We start from the raw sequence: 14,130 nt of genomic DNA, 5'->3' as shown, positions 1-14,130 counted from the left end.
TTTGCGTGTGAGTGAGAAACAGGGAGAGACAGAGAGAGAGAAAGTCTCTCGATGACGGAGTGTAGAAATGCTCAAATGTGTCGTTTACCCCTCCTCGGACCGTCTTTAGATTGATGCGCTGGAAGATCAGAGAATGCCGACAGTCACATCTCTCTCCAGTAAAGAAAGTGGAACAGCCAGCAGAGCTATGAGGGAGGAGGTTAGACACCGGCGTGCCTCAGGGCTGTGTGCTGAGCCCTCTTCTGTACTCCCTTTTCACCCGTGACTGCGTTCCTGTACATGGTTCTAACTCCATAATCAAGTTCGCAGACGACACCACAGTGGGTGGCCTGATCAGAGGGGATGACGAGACGGCCTACAGGGATGAAGTCCAGCACCTGGCCGGGTGATGTACCGACAACAACCTGGCCCTTAACACCCAGAAGACCAAGGAGATCATTGTGGATTTCAGGCGTGCTAGGAGCCACACTCACGTCCCCAACTACATCAACGGAGCTGTAGCGGAGCATGTATCAAACTTCAAATTCCTTGGTGCCCACATTTCCGAGGATCTCACCTGGTCCCCGAACTCCTGCATCCGGATCCAAAAGGCGCAACAGTGCCTTTATTTCCTGCGGAGCATGAAGAAAGCTCACCTCTGTCCCAGGATACTGACGGACTTTTACCGCTGTACCATTGACAGCATACTCACCAACTGCATCTCAGTGTGGTATGGCAATTGTCCCGTATCAGACCGCAAAGCAGTCCAGCGTGTGGTGAAAACTGCCCAGCGGATTATCGGCACCCAGTCGCCCACTATTGAGAACATCTGCCATAAACGCTGCCTGGGCAGGGCGAAAAGCATTATCATGGATGCATCTCACCCTAACCATGGACTTTTTACTCTCCTCCCATCCGATAGGCACTACAGGAGCCTCCGCTCCCGCACCAGCAGGCACAGGAAAAGCTTCTTCCCTGAGGCTGTGACCCTGCTGAACCTCACATCACAGCGCTAAGCAGTATTGCACCCATATTGTACTGTCTCAGTACTTTTATATTTGAGTGCTGTAGCACTTACTTTTTATTCGCAGTTATTTTGTAAATAACACTATTCTTTGCATTTCTGCTTAGATGCTATCTGCATTTCATTGGTTTTGTATCTGTACTCGGCACAATGACAATAAAGTTGAATCTAATCTAATCTAATGATGGACCCAGAGTGAGAGAGAGAGTCTGTGAGACAGAGATTGTTTGAGAGAGAGAATCTGTGTGAGAGAGAGTTTGTGTGAAAGAGAGTGTGTGAGAGAGTTTATGTGAGAGAAAATGTGTTGCACTTTGGAAGGTCAAATGTAAAGGGAGGAGTTAATGACAGGCTCCTTGGCAACGTTGACCTAAAGGGGGCGGTCAGAATCACCTCCACCACATCCTGAGAGTGGTCACACATGCAGATCGGTGCTAAAGAAGGCTCGCCTTCATTGGTTAAGTACAAGAGTCAGAAAGTCATATTGCAATTATATGGAACGTGTCACACCACAGTTTGAACACTGTGCGCCCTTCCGGACGACTCATTACAGGACGGTGGGGGGGGGGAGGGGGCTTCGGAGAGGGTGAAAGAGAGTTCGACCGGGATGCGCTCTGCATTAGAGGGCATCGGCTACAAGGAGAGGTCGGGGAGGCTGGTGGAATATGTTTTCAGGCTTCTGCCCGACGAGAAGGGTGAGAAAAGAGTATGTCCGGGGTGAGAGAGGTCTTTGATTATTCTGGCTGCTTTCCTGAGGCAACGGAGAGGAGACTGGTTTTCGTGATGTGCTGAGCTGTGTCCGCAACTCTGCGGTTTATTGCTGATCTGTGCGTCCGGACAGAATGCAAAGTATATTGATAAACGTCGTTAAGAGTCTACAGCGACAATACTGATTTTATAGCCCCCTGGGGAAGTAAAAGCATTGTTGTGTGCTTTTCTTAAATTTTCTTTATTTATTTATTTATTGAGATACACCATGGAATAGGCCCAAGCCACGCTACCCAGCAGCCCCCAATTTAATCCTAGCCTAATCACGGGACAGTTTACAATGACCAATAATCCTACCAACCGATACGCCTTTGGAGGATGGGCGGAAACCGGAGCGCCCGGAGGAAACGCACTCGGTCACGGGGAGAAGGTACAAGCTCCTTACAAAGAGCGCGGGATGGGAACCTGGGTCACTGGTGCTGTATATAGCGCTGTGCTCGCCAGCTCGCTACAGTGCTGCCCTACTTTTTTGGACGTCATATCTACACCCTTCGACCATGGTTCGGTGATGTTGTCTCTTAGGAACTTAATGCTCTCAACCCTCTGGACCTCAGCGACCATCATACATATAAGAGAGCGCCCCTTCCTTCCTGAAGCAATGGCCAGCTCTTTTGTTTTGCTAACCCTGGAGGAAAGTTTGTTGCCATGACCACACGTCACTTGGCTCTTAATCTCTTTCCAGCATTCGATGACTCATTGTTTTTTGAGTAAGCCCCACTATGATGATATCAAGCAAAACACACAAAATGCTGGTGAACGCAGCAGGCCAGGCAGCATCTATAGGAAGAGGTACAGTCGACGTTTCGGGCCGACACCCTTCGTTAGGACTAATTGAAAGAAGAGATAGTAAGAGATTTGAAAGGGGAGGGGGAGATCCGAAATGATAGGAGAAGACAGGAGGAGAAGGGATGAAGCTAAGAGATAGAAAGTTGATTGGCAAAAGGGAGACAAGTCTGGAGAAGGGAGAGGATCATTTGAACGGGAGGTCTAGGGTGAAAGAAAGGGGAAGGGGAGGACCAGAGGAAGATGGAGAGCAGGCAACGAGTTATTGTGAGAGGGACAGAGAGGGAAAAAGAGAGAAGGGGGGGGAGGGCAATAATAAATAAATAAATAAATAAATACCTACATACATACATAAATAACGAATGCGGTAAGCGGGAAGGAGGGGCATTAATGGAAGTTAGAGAAGTCAATGTTCATGCCATCAGGTTGGAGGCTACCCAGACGGAATATAAGGTGTTGTTTCTCCAACCAGAATGTGGTTTCATCTTTACAGTAGAGGAGGCCGTGGATAGACATGTCAGAATGGGAATGGGATGTGGAATTAAAATGTGTGGCCACTGGGAGATCCTGCTTTCTCTGGCGGACAGAGCGTAGGTGTTCAGCGAAACGATCTCCCAGCCTGCGTCGGGTCTCGCCAATATATAGAAGGCCACATCGGGAGCAGCGGACGCAGTATATTACCCCAGCCGACTCACAGGTGAAGTGTCGCCTCACCTGGAAGGACTATCTGGGGCCCTGAATGGTGGTAAGGGAGGAAGTGTAAGGGCATGTGTAGCACTTGTTCCGCTTAGAAGGGTAAGTGCCGGTAGGGAGATGGGTGGGGAGGGATGGGGGGACGAATAGACAAGGGAGTCGTGTAGGGAGCGATCCCTGCAGAAAGCAGAGAGGGGGGTGGAGGGAAAGATGAGCTTAGTGGTGGGATCCCGTTGGAGGTGGAGGAAGTTACGGAGAATCATATGTTGGACCCGGAGGCTGGTGGGGTGGTAGGTGAGGACAAGGGGAACTCTATTCCTAGTGGGGTGGCGGTAGGATGGGGTAAGAGCAGATGTGCGTGAAATGGGAGAGATGCGTTTGAGAGCAGAGTAGATGGTGAAGGAAGGGAAGCCCCTTTCTTTAAAAAAGGAGGAAATCTCCCTCGTGCTGGAGTGAAAAGCCTCATCCTGAGAGCAGATGAATCGCGAGAAGGGGATGGCATTTTTGCAAGAGACAGGGTGGGAAGAGGAATAGTCTAGATAGCTGCGAGAGTCAGTAGGCTTATAGTAGACATCGGTAGATACGCTGTCTCCAGAGATTGAAACAGAGCAAGAACAGGAAAACAGATTATTATCTGAACGTTGAGCAAAACAGGAAAACAGATTATTGTCTGAATGGTGGGGCAAGAACAGGAAACAGATTATTATCTGAATGGTGGCCGATTAGGAAAAGGGGAGGTGCAACGAGACCTGGGTGTCATTATACACCAGTCATTGAAAGTGGGCATGCAGGTACAGCAGGCGGTGAAAAAGGCGAATGGTATGCTGGCATTTATAGCGAGAGGATTCGAGTACAGGAGCAGGGAGGTACTACTGCAGTTGTACAAGGCCTTGGTGAGACCACACCTGGAGTATTATGTGCAGTTTTGGTCCCCTAATCTGAGGAAAGACATTCTAGCCATAGAGGGAGTACAAAGGAGGTTCACCAGATTGATTCCTGGGATGGCAGGAGTTTCATATGATGAAAGCCTGGATCGTCTAGGCTTATATTCTCTGGAATTTAGAAGATTGCGGTGGGATCTGATTGAAATGTATAAAATTCTAAAGGGATTGGATAAGCTAGATGCAGGAAGATTGTTCCCGATGTTGGGGAAGTCCAGAACGAGGGGTCACAGTTTGAGGATAAAGGGGAAGCCTTTTAGGACCGAGATGAGGAAAAACTTCTTCACACAGAGAGTGGTGAATCTGTGGAATTCTCTGCCACAGGAAACAGTTGAGGCCAGTTCATTGGCTATAATTAAGAGGGAGTTAGATATGGCTCCTGTGGCTAAAGGGATCGGGGGTATGGAGACAAGGCAGGTATAGGGTTCTGAGTTGGATGATCAGCCATGATCGTACTGAATGGCCTACTCCTGTACCTATTTTCTATGTTTCTATGTTTCTATGAAACAGGAAAATCAAGAAAGGCGAGGGAGATATCAGAAATGGACCAGGTAAACTTGAGGGGAGGGTGAAAGTTGGAGGCAAGGTTAATGAAGTCAGTGAGCTCAGCATGCGTGCAGGAAGCAGCAATATCATCTGCAAATTTGTGTGTGGAGTCAGAACAGAAACTGGACAAGCGGTGATGAGTGTGCAGGGAGTAGAGTAGGGGATTGTGGAGCACCGGTGATGAGTGTGCAGGGAGTAGAGTAGGGGATTGTGGAGCACCGGTGATGAGTGTGCAGGGAGTAGAGTACGGGATTGTGGAGCGCCGGTGATGAGTGTACAGGGAGTAGAGTAGGGGATTGTGGAGCACCGGTGATGAGTGTGCAGGGAGTAGAGTAGGGGATTGTGGAGCACCGGTGATGAGTGTGCAGGGAGTAGAGTAGGGGATTGTGGAGCACCGGTGATGAGTGTGCAGGGAGTAGAGTAGGGGATTGTGGAGCACCGGTGATGAGTGTACAGGGAGTAGAGTAGGGGATTGTGGAGCACCGGTGATGAGTGTGCAGGGAGTAGAGTAGGGGATTGTGGAGCACCGGTGATGAGTGTGCAGGGAGTAGAGTACGGGATTGTGGAGCACCGGTGATGAGTGTGCAGGGAGTAGAGTAGGGGATTGTGGAGCACCGGTGATGAGTGTGCAGGGAGTAGAGTACGGGATTGTGGAGCACCGGTGATGAGTGTGCACGGAGTAGAGTAGGGGATTGTGGAGCACCGGTGATGAGTGTGCAGGGAGTAGAGTAGGGGATTGTGGAGCACCGGTGATGAGTGTGCAGGGAGTAGAGTAGGGGATTCTGGAGCACCGGTGATGAGTGTGCAGGGAGTAGAGTAGGGGATTGTGGAGCACCGGTGATGAGTGTGCAGGGAGTAGAGTAGGGGATTGTGGAGCACCGGTGATGAGAATAATGGTGGAGTTGTTGCTGCCTATTCTTAATTGTTATCGGAAGCTGATTATGAAGTCGTGGATCCAGATCCAGGAGGAGTTAATAACTCCCAGAGTCTGAAGTTTGGTGATGAAGATACTTGTAATAATAATTTTGAAAGTAGAGCTACGGTCAATAAACAATAGTCTAATGTAGATATCTGTGCTATCCAGTGACTGTCGGGCCAGAGAGATTACCGCAGAGTAGGTGAAAAGGTTAGTACTTCATCGTTGGTTGAAGGGCCATAACTGTATTACTGTACTGCCCTCTATAATTTAACCCTCAAGCTCCGGCTGTCATATGTGGGGGGGCGTTGGTATGGACCCAAATGCAAGACACGGACAATGAAGTACTAGGAACAGGATTAGGCTTGTCAAGCAGGCAAGGGAAGTGGGGAAGAAACGACGCTGGACAAGACACAGGCCCAGGACGAGACTAGAATGCAGGGCATGGGCTAGGACATGGACAAGAAACACGGAACCCGGACAAGGAACTAGGAACAAGGAACTCCGGAACCAGGGCCTGGACAAGGACCCAGAACTTGGGTCTGGGTTGGGACTCGGAACTCGGGTCTAGGTTAGGACCCGTGACTAGGATCTAGGCAAGGACAGGACGTGGCTACAGAACAGGACGTGGAACTCCAGCACAGGACGAGGCACATGGACAGGACGAGAACACGAAGCCATGACTTGGTCGAGGGAGACAGGTACGCAGAACACAGAGCCTTGGTCTTGAGAGACAGGAACGCAGAACACGGAACCTTGGTCTTGGGAGACAGTACGCAGAACATGGAGTCTTGGTAATCTTGGGAGAGAAGAACACATAACAAAGAGCCGGGACCCCTCCGTGGGAACAGGACGTAAGGACAGGACTCATACACAGACTGCTGAAAACGATGAGACGGTTCGAACACAGGGTAGTGGCAAACGGCCGGACCTACCTAGCGAAGGCATGGAAACAGAGACATAGAACATAGAATAGTACAGGCCCTTCGGCCCACAATGTTGCGCCGACCCTCAGACCCTGCCTCCCATATAACCCCCCCACCTTAAATTCCTCCATATACCTGTCTAGTAGTCTCTTAAACTTTATTAGTGTATCTGCCTCCACCACTGACTGAGGTAGTGCATTCCACGCACCAACCACTCTGAGTAAAATACCTTTCTCTAATATCCCCCTTGAACTTCCCACCCCTTACCTTAAAGCCATGTCCCCTTGTATTGAGCAGTAGTGCCCTGGGGAAGCGGTGCTGGCTATCCACTCTATCTATTCCTCTTAATATTTTGTACATCTCTATCATGTCTCCTCTCATCGTACTTCTCTCCAAAGAGTGAAGCCCTAGCTCCCTTCATCTCTGATCATAATCCATACTCTCTAAACCAGGCAGCATCCTGGCAAGTCTCCTCTGTACCCTTTCCAATGCTTCGACATCCTTCCTATAGTGAAGCGACCAGAACTGGACACAGTACTCCAAGTGTGGCCTAACCAGAGTTTTATAGAGCTGCATCATTACATCGCGACTCTTAAACTCTATCCCTCGACTTATGAAAACTAACACCCCATAAGCTTTCTTAACTACCCTATCCACCTGTGAGGCAACTTTCAGGGATCTGTGGACATGCACCTCCAGATTCCTCTGCTCCTCCACACTACCAAGTATCCTGCCATTTACTTTGTACTCTGCCTTGGAGTCTGTTCTTCCAAAGTGTACCACCTCACACTTCTCCGGGTTGGACTCCATCTGCCACTTCTCAACCCACTTCTGCATCCAATCAATGTCTCTCTGTAATCTTCGACAATCCTCTACACTATCTACAGCACCACCAACCTTTGTGTCGTCTGCAAACTTGCCAACCCACCCTTCTACCCCCACATCCAGATCGTTAATAAAAATCACGAAAAGTAGAGGTCCCAGAACAGATCCTTATGGGACACCACTAGTCACGATCCTCCAATCTGAATGTACTCCCTCCACCACCACCCTCTGCCTTCTGCAGGCAAGCCAATTCTGAATCCACCAGGCCAAACTTCCCTGGATCCCATGCCTTCTGACTTTCTGAATAAGCCTACCGAGACAGTTCCAAGCAATGAAAGACAGTTCCTTACCCAGACACAGCAAAGCTCCGGTCTTGCTCCGGCAGTAGAACTTGATGGTGAGAATACGCAAGAACACAGGCGAGGCTTCAGGCAAAAGGCTACAGAAGGAAGGGAAGGGAAGAGTCCAGCAACTGAAGCTGAACCCAGGAGCTGTTTATGGAGCCAGCCCAAAATCAGAATCATGTGCCTCAATTAAGGCACACAAGTGGACAAGGGGAAACCGGAAAACCTGGAATACGGATCGATGGACCGGACCGTGAACGGGAATGCGGATTTCACGGACCGGACCATGACACCGGCAACGTACTGGTGAATCGTCCCTGCCCCTCTCCAGCTTAATTCACACTTCCTGTGACGGGTCGACCAGGCCTGCACGCAAACAGTCTCACCAACGCCTTATGCAATTCTAACAATGCTCCTGACCAACAAAGGCAAATGTGCCAAACATCTTCTTCGACGCCTTATCCAATCATAATACCAAACTGTGAAAGGATTCGGGATTCTCCACTGATATCTGTCGAAACAAGCAGCAGATAGAAGCATAAAAACATAGCAACATAGAAAATAAGTGCAGGAGTAGGCCATTCGGCCCTACGAACCTGCACCGCCATTCAGTACAATCATGGCTGATCATCCAACTCAGAACCCTGTACCTGCCTTCTCTCCATACCCCCGATCCCTTTAGCCACAAGGGCCATATCTAACTCCCTCTTAAATATAGCCAATGAACTGGCCTCAACTGTTTCCTGTGGCAGAGAATTCCACAGATTCACCACTCTCTGTGTGAAGAAGTTTTTCCTCATCTCGGTCCTAAAAGGCTTCCCCTTTATCCTCAAACTGTGACCCCTCGTTCTGGACTTCCCCAACATCGGGAACAATCTTCCTGCATCTACCTGTCCAATCCCTTTAGAACTTTGTACGTTTCAATCAGATCCCCCCTCAATCTTCTATATTCCAGAGAGTATAAGCCTAGTCGATCCAATCCTTCGTCATATGAAAGTCCTGCCATCCAAGGAATCAATCTGGTGAACCTTCTTTGTACTCCCTCTATGGCAAGAATGGCTTTCCTCAGATTAGGGAACCAAAACTGCACACATTTCTCTAGGTGTGGTCTCACCAAGGCCTTGTACAACTGCAGTAGTACCTCCCAGCTCCTGTACTCGAATCCTCTTGCTATGAATGCCAGCATATCATTCGCCTTTTTCACCGCCTGCTGTACCTGCATGCCTGGAATCTGGAACACTGCACAGAGCATCCGTGGGAGGGAGAATAGACCCTCGATCTTTTGGGTCGAGACCCTTCACCTTCAGCAGAGCAAGATTCACGACTGTCCGATTTCCATCCCCCTCTCCAGGTGCTGCCCGACAAAGAAATCCTCCAGCGTTTTGCAAGCTGCCCCTGAGAACTGTGTGTCCTCCGTCACGCTAGCCAACCAACGACCCTCTTTCGACTCAACTCCCACCCTCCCTGATAACCTCCTTGAAGAGGGCAGTGGTGAACTTGCCTCCTTAGGTGACCTGATCTCCCAGCATCCGCCTCTGGTCGGTCGTCTTCTGGATGTTCCCCATTGTAATGGAGCTGGCTGAGCCCTCGCAGACTATTGGGGTTATCTACACTGAATCCTCCATACCAGGGTCAAATGTAAAAGGCTTTCCACCATAAAATTGTAAAAAAAAAATGCTAGTATCTTTAATGATGTCACAAGCTTAAATATAGTTCAGGCGCTAGTGCCTTTGTGATTGCATCAACGCGTTGGGCCCTGGATAAATCCTCTGCTGAAGTTTGCTCAAGTATTTGGTGACTCAGTAGGTTGGGGGGAGGGAGCTGCGATATCTGGGGAACTGTGAATTTGAATGATTGGTCTGTGTTGGTAGAAGTGATTCAAAGGGCTTCAGAGAAGGGGGAAGGAACCGAAACACTGGGCTGAAGGAGAACAGAGATTGCCTGAGAAAATGTGCGGATGGCGAACCCAGGAGCCGGTTCTCACACGCGGAAGGGCGGTGGGACACGTGACGCTGAACACAACTGAGCTCTAGTGCAGCAGGGGGACGCACGAAGATGTGCGAACGGCGGAAGAGGTCAGGATCGAACCTGTGTCTCAAGGTTCAAAGTAAATTTATTATCAGTACAGATAAGTTGCCATATACGATCTCGATTCTTCTTATGCAGGCATTTACGAGGAGAAAAAGAATAGATCAGAATTGGACGTAAAATAATACATAAACTGAAAGACTGACAAAAGTTCGTTGTGCAAAAGACTGCAAATAAAAATGATACTCAGAACATAAGATGATAAACATAGGAGCAGAATTAGGCCATTCGGCCCATCAAGTCTGCTCTGACATTCTATCATGGCTGATTTATCATTCCCCTCAACCCCATTCTCCCGCTTTCTCCGCATGACCTTCGACACCCTGACTAATCAACAACCTGTCAACCTCCTCTTTAAGTAAAGTACAAAGTTCAAAGTTCGTTACATTTATTATGAAAGTATGTATAAATTAGACAACCTTGAGATCCGTCTGCTTACTGGCAGCCACAAAACACGAACCTGAACGAACCCAATTAAAACAAAAATGCACAGAGTGAGAAAAATAACCCAATGGGCAGAGTGGAAAAAAACACACAAATCCTGCAAGCAAAAATGAGCAACAGCAGCGCGTCCATTGACGCAAAGTCTGGAGGAGTTGGAGTAGGTCCATGGCCTCAGCCTCAGTTCATTACACACAGGCCCGAAAATACTTAATAACCTCGCACCCGCAGCTATTTCTGGCAATGATTCACTACCCTGTGGCTGAAGCAATTTGTCCTCAGCTCTGTTCTGAAAGAACACAACGCTACTCTGAAGCTGTGCTGTCTGGTCCGAGACTTCCCCTCTATAAGAAACATCCTCTCCATATCCACTCTCTCTGAGCCTTTCAATTATTTTACGTTTTAATATAAAACCCCTCGTCCCCTCCACCTATTTTTCTAAAATCCAGCGAGCCATCAAGGGCTCCCGGTGCGTCAACCCTTTTATTCGCGTGATCATTCTGGTGAAACTCCTCTGGACCCCCATCTACGTCAACAAATTCTTTTTTTTTAAGGTAGGATTTGTTGGCAAAATTGCTGACAATATTCCAACGCAAACACGAGGAAATCCGCAGATGCTTGAAATTCAAGCAACACCCACAAAATGCTGGTGGAACGCAGCAGGCCAGGCAGCGTCCATAGGAAGAAGCACAGTCGACTTTCCGGGCCGAGACCCTCCGTCGTTTGTTCATTTTGTGTGTGCTGCCAGATTATTCCAAGTGTGGTCTGAACGTAGGTCGTACCATCAGTTCAGAGCTATGGTGAGAGAAGTTATCCACACCAGGTCAGAAGCCGGCTTTAGGGTAGTAACTGTTCTTGAAGCTGCTGGTGTGGAACCTAAAGTTCTTCTGCCCCCTGCCCGGTGATAGCAGCAAGGAAAAGGCGTGGCCTGGATACTGGAGATCCTTGAAGATGGGTATCTCCACACCAGGACATGACATAACCGGTCCGGATACACTCTGCATCCATAGACGTTAGTCAAAGTTTTTCGTGGTATGCCCAATCTACGCAAACGTCTGAGAAAGTAGAGGCCCTCGCGTCTTGTTTCTGATAACACTTACACGCTGGTCCCAGGACACATCCTCTGATATGATAACACAAGGAACGTTCACCGACTTGCTTAAGGATTTTAGATGAAGTGACCAAGAAAGTCGAAGGGTCGGGAAATAACAATGCAAAAACAGGTCCTTCGGCCCAGGGTGCTGTGCCGAATTAATTAAACTAATAATCCACACATAACTAAATTAATCCCTTCTGCCTAAACAACGTCCATCTCCCTCCATTCCCTGCACATTTATGTGTCTGTTTAACAGCCTCTTAAACACCTCTGTCGTATCTACCCCTGGTAATTGGCACTCATTACCGTGTGTTAAAAAAATTGCCTCATACATCTCCTGTTAATATACCGGCTATCACCCTAAATGCATGCCGTCTGATCTTAGACCTTTACACCCTGGGAAAGGAAGATAGATACCGGCTGCCCACTGTGTGCCTGTCACAATCTCATAAACCTCCATCAGGTCGCCTCTCAGCCTCCGCCGCTCCAGAGAAAACGGCTCGCCTGTTGGTTAAAAGGTCGACATGAGATCGTGGGCCGAATGACTGCACTGATCTGTGTTCGATATTCTGTCTTCTGTGTTCTGTTCTGTTTATTCTGAGCAACGTGCGGTAATTTCAAAGCCTTGCACAGTGCTGCTGTTACAACAGACCTCGAGGCGTACGTCAGCGACAAAGCCGACGCTGTTTCTGAATTTGTGTCTGGTGTGTGATATTGTCTTTCCTCCCGCTCTCCATAGACACGCATTTCACCAGCAAAACTCTCGCAGCAGGGACCCTGGATCCCCTGGGGTAGCACCCACGCTCAGAACCAAGAGTTCTCCAGCACTGCCCCCTCCCCCCCCGCCTCTCCACTTTCCACCTCCTCTCCTTTCTCTGTCTGTCGCCCACCTCAGCCCCGCTCCTCTCCTCTCTTCACCTCCCTCCACCGCCCTAGCCACTTTCCACCACTCTCCCTCTCTTTCCTCACTCCTTCTCTCCTCCATCTTCACCCCCCCCCACCTTCACCTACCCCTTCTTTTCAAGCTCTCCCTCTCCATCCTCGCTCTATCTCCATCCCCCACAGGTTTCAGAAACGCGCCACTGACTCCAGCAGCAAGTTCCCCATCACTAGGCCGTGTCCCCTGTCAGCGTTTTCCAAGATCACTGGAGGCGGCAGACAGAAGATTCTTTCTGTGGGTCTCTCCACAGCCGGTTACACATCACGAACCCAAGAACAGACACAAGACTGCAGGGAGAGCGCGGGGCCGTGAAAGTTTAAGGACTGACACAAGGCTGTAGGGAGGGAGCGGGGCAGCGGGATTGGTTTGTGAATTGATACGGGGGGCGTGGTAAGGAAGAGCGGGGCAGTGAAATTAATTCGAGGGCTGATACGGGCTGTGGGGTGAGCGGAGTTGTGAGATTATTTTGTGGACTGGCATGGGTCTGTGTGATGAGAACGGGGCAGTGAGATTATTGAGGACTGAACGGAGCTGTGAAGTGAGAGTGAGGCAGTAGGGTTAGTTTGGGGGCTAACACAAGGCTGTAGGGAGAGAACGGGTCAGTGGGGTTAATCTGGGCCGACGCGTGGTTGCAGGAAGAAAGGTTAGGATCACATGTTTCCTTTTCACATGATCTGAAACTTCCCGAAGGCGGGGCAATTCCTTGAATCTCTGATTAATAGCTCAGTGTTTGCGATTTATGAATCGCCCCCCACTGCCGCGCGAGGAATGCAAACTCTCTCCGTTAATTATTGACCCGTCGCACAATCTCCATTAGTCAGTATCGAGCACTCTGTCCCACGTCGGGCCGTCTCTACATGCACCTCCCACAGCACTGGGTGCCACAAACAGAGAGAACGCCACAGTGCTGGGGGGAGGCGGGGTGGGGGGGAGGTAGTGGAAGGATCGGAGATAGGAAGCGCCGCGGGAACGTTGAAAGGAGGGGAAAGCACGGCAGGAGGTGGGAGAGGAGGAAATACGCACCGCAGGAGAGGGGTCAAGGAGGGGGCCAGCTCTGCGGGAAGGGTGAAGAAGGGGAGGCGGCATCACAGGCGAGGAATGGCCGCGAGGAAAGGAGAACAGTGGGAGAGGCGGGGAGGGGGGGGCGTGATAAGGAGAACAGAGTCCAGTTGGACGGGCTGGAATGTAGGGAGGGGCAGGGAGGGGGGAAATCCCATTCACCAAGTCCTCCAGATCGGAAATACTCTACCCCAGAACAAAACCGTGAATAGCTGGGAGACAGCGACAGGATGAAGCCTAGCCATGTAGATCGGGCAGGTCAAGATGGAGGGGATTCGGGGGCGGGGTGGGGGGTGGGGGGTGGGGGGGAATAGTTAATTGTTGTAGAACGGTGATCCGAATGCACCACAGAGCAATGGGAGAGAAAGGGGGCAGAGCAGGAGCGATAGTGAAAGGCTGAGAAAGAGGAACTAAGAGAGAGGTGGAGTGCGAAAGAAAGATGGAGAAGGAGAGAGGGTGGGCGGAGGACGAGAAGTGGGAACGGGGAGAGAGGGAGATGGAGAGACTGACACAGGGGATAAGGGAAGTGTGCGAAACAGAGAGGACGACATGAAGAAGGAAGGAAGAAGATAGAGAGCGGCTGAGATGAGGAGCAGGGGATGAGGGGAGAGACGGAGAAAAACTAGAGAGGGGTCGAGAAGGAGGAGAGGGGAGAGAGAAGGACGAGAGAGGAGTGGTGAGTGTGGGGGCAGATACTGAGAGATGAGGAAAGAGTGGGGGATTCTGACTGAGACACAGGTCATTGTACAAATACCCTCAAGAGA

The sequence above is a fragment of the Mobula hypostoma genome, chromosome 11, assembly GCF_963921235.1.
Source record: "Mobula hypostoma chromosome 11, sMobHyp1.1, whole genome shotgun sequence".
Classification (NCBI taxonomy): domain Eukaryota; kingdom Metazoa; phylum Chordata; class Chondrichthyes; order Myliobatiformes; family Myliobatidae; genus Mobula; species Mobula hypostoma.
This window is presented reverse-complemented; position numbering follows the sequence as displayed.